The sequence below is a fragment of the Lepidothrix coronata genome, unplaced genomic scaffold (assembly GCF_001604755.1).
Source record: "Lepidothrix coronata isolate B3197 unplaced genomic scaffold, Lepidothrix_coronata-1.0 Scaffold91, whole genome shotgun sequence".
In the NCBI taxonomy this organism is placed as follows: domain Eukaryota; kingdom Metazoa; phylum Chordata; class Aves; order Passeriformes; family Pipridae; genus Lepidothrix; species Lepidothrix coronata.
Window position 1 is genome coordinate 609768 of NW_016690271.1, and position 3311 is coordinate 613078.

At 45.4% G+C, this 3311-nt stretch overlaps 1 long non-coding RNA gene across 1 annotated transcript; it reads left to right on the forward strand.

Annotated features, from left to right (window-relative positions):
• Positions 1 to 119: 119 nt before the first annotated feature.
• On the forward strand, positions 120 to 611 carry LOC108500604. Its single transcript, XR_001875923.1, has 2 exons — positions 120 to 202; positions 322 to 611. It is a non-coding gene; the product is annotated as an uncharacterized LOC108500604 (long non-coding RNA).
• The last annotated feature ends 2700 nt before the right edge of the window (positions 612 to 3311 follow it).

Below are 3311 nucleotides of genomic sequence, written 5' to 3' on the forward strand. Positions count from 1 at the left end.
TGTATAGCTGACACCACACTGAAAAGAACAGGTTGTTAAAACTACGTGGTTTGTTCAGAGGAGAAAAATGTCAGTGCTTGGATTTTAGTCTTCTGGTTGAAGGGGAAGCATTCTGGACATTCTCCTCACCATCAAGGGATCCAAGCTGGATCTGAAAACAAAGTGCAGGAGGTATCACTCCTGGGCCAATGGATAAAGCCTGGTCAGAACAGCCTTGGCAGTGTTTGGTTTTGTCCACTGTCACAGGGGTTCTATTGAACATATCAACAATGATTAACAGCATTTTAGGACTTACTTCTGTCTGTCTGTCTGTTTTTCAAGGTGCTTCTTTGCTATCCCGCTGAAATTCCTCACTCCAGAAACCACAAGCTCAAAGGGCTCCAAGGCAGCAGAGAGGACGTGAACAAAGAGCTCCCTCCCTGCACTGCAGCTTGGATCGGATCCAAAACACTCACGGGCAGGAGGCAGGCTGGAGACATGCAGACAAGTAATTTTTAGAATAGACCTAGTTATTAGCTGTTGCTTTCACTGGCACAACATGCAGACACAAGCCTGTGATTTTAGCCCAATGGTGGCTTCATAAAATGCCTTCTCTAAGTCTCCTTCCATCAGAGCAGAGTGAACTGGCACATGTTCCTCTGGGTCATTCAGACCTGCAGAGAGAGACGTGCCCAAGCCTGTTTATCAGGGCAGCACAGATCTTACAGCTGAATAGCATGTGTCCTGCAAAGTTAAAATATTCTTTAAACAAACAGGGAGACAGAGGAGTATCCCTCATTTTCCTCTTTTTACTACCAATCTATTTGTTTTTCTTAAGCTTTCAGTTCCTGAAGTTGGAAGCTTATTAAAAACTTTGTTTATTGAAGGTTTTTTTAGCACAAGGCTTTACAAACAAAACTCAGAGAGTTGTCTTTTTTTGGTAATCTCATAATATTACAGTCAATCTCACAGTACTCAGAATTATGACTCACTATTTTTGTAACCCTTGAACTTGGCAGCACAGGGACAAGCAGTAACATGCCACGAGTCTGTTTGTCTCGTGGGTGGAACTTCAGCAAAGTCTGGGTCTTATTGCAGTGTTACAGGCTTGGGGAGAATATATTTATCTCCACAACCATAAATAAGTAAATATAATTATCCAGTGTTATACACAGTCAGAGAGATCTGAGGTAGGTGTGAGTAATGTTATGAGATAAGAATATATATATATAGTTTATATATGTTGTTTTTTTCCCTGTGGCACGTAGCCCTATTTTTGTCTGAACAAAGAACAGTAACTGGACTTGCTACACACCCTCAGAAGGCCTGACTGGCTGTCCCAAGCTAAACCCTGTAACTAAAGATAAACAGATTGCTTCAGTCCACAGTGCTCATGGAAAAATGATCCCTTGTTGCTAGGACATTAGCCTACATGAAAAGCAGCCCCAGCTTGTGTTCCAGAATGTACAGATTCGTTGGAAACATTTCCCCGACCCCAGATTCTTCTCCTGAAAGTAGGTTGCTTTGTACTACTGCCCATTGACCTACTTTTGAAACCACTTGGAAAGAAATATGTGTTCCCAACTGCAGGCCCCGTGCCCTGGCGAAGGCTGGAGCCACCTGTGCAGCCAGGCCAGTCACAAGATACAGATTTCTGGTTTTTTTCAGCTTTGCATTTATTTATATACAGTTCAGAGTCAGCTGCTTGACGATTTTTATTCACCAAGAGCTACTGGAGGAAGAGTGGAATGTTTGTTAAATACATGTGCTTTGTACAAGCACAGCAGTACAATATTTAGCCATTCTTTGGAAAAAAAACCACAAGGGAAGCCTCCTCTGCTTTTTGGTTTATACAGAAAGGAAAAGCTGACACAAATTTCTTCTTCTCTACCTACAAGGACATTAAAAAGAGAGACATGCACAGTGAAATCCTTAATACAAGTCTGATGTGCTCAAACACTGCCCAGGCTTTACCACTGCCTGTGGTTCCTCTCCAGCTTTACAGACGTGGCATTTCACATTTGTAAATATTAGTTCCTCGTGGCCTCTCCAGACTCCATGGCAGAATCTGTCCCTGGAGCAGAGCCTGGGATGTACAGCATGCCCAGGCCAGCCTTGGAGCAAACATTCAGTCCCACTGGCACCACCAAACAAAACCAGCCTGGTGGAAAAACTGAGCAAAACTGGCAGCACAAAGCATACAAATGGGAAATTGCCCAACTCTGCCTTTTGCCCTAAATTTATGTAGCCAAATAATATTTCCAAGGTTGGCTATTGCCATGGAGCTGTCTCTGAACATTCCAGTTACCATTTTTCCCTCTTCCTGTTTCTACAGTGCAAGTAATTACTGGTAGGATGATTTATTTCCTTTTTACTGTAAACCAGGAGGTTCTAGAAACCCCGTTAGGAGAAAGGAAAGCAAAAGGGTTTTGTTGTTGTTGAGGTTTTTTGGTGGTTTTGTATTTTTGTCTAGGTTTGAGGGTTTTTTTAGGGGGAAATAGAGCAGCTCTGTGCTGAATCTTGCCAGTCACACGAGTGCTGATGCTTTGTGAGGGGAGGATTGAACAAGGTCATCTGCCTTCACTGAAGGAGCAGCAGGTAAAGCTGCTAAAAACCACATTAAAACCTTCTTGGATTTTGCGTATCCAGCTTTAATATGACATAAAATGATTAGGAGACAGACTGAAAGGTATGATGAAGCTTAATTAACCCGGGGCACATCTCCAAATCAGCTCACAGAAGGAAGTTGCTCCATAACCGATCAAAGCTTCCTGTTCTGGAGGCGAGTAAACAAGCATTTGAATTACAAATGTCAGCATTTCATCACGGGGCTTGTTTTGCAGGCTCACATTAGAGAATTAACCGGTCAGCCCGGTTCCAGCCAGTTCCAAGGGCAGCTCAGGAGCTGGGCCGCGTGACTGGGGCCGCTCGTGTGACGCTCCGGGAGCCTCCAGCGCTCCCCAAACTCCTAAATTATGTATTTCACCAGCTTTGCCAACTCAGTCCTGCTTTTCCCGGCTTTTCCTCTCAGCCTGATAGGACAGGACCAGCCCTACAGACTGTTCTGGGCTTTCCCGTGAATTCTCAGCCACCTCAGGGAAGGGGTCGGTCAGAGGCGCTGGGGGTCACAAATCACTGGCACCAAGGGTCGCCCCCCTTTTTTGGGGGCACCTTTGCTCAAGTCCATTTCAGGCTCTTCCCTGAGCACTGCTGGGGTTAAGGCAGGGGTTAAAAAGCCACAGTGCCACACAATTACAGCCCCTGTCCCCTCAGGGTCGAGCCCCCCCCCACCGCGCTGATCCCCGAAATCTGCCCCGCCAGGCGGCGCCCCC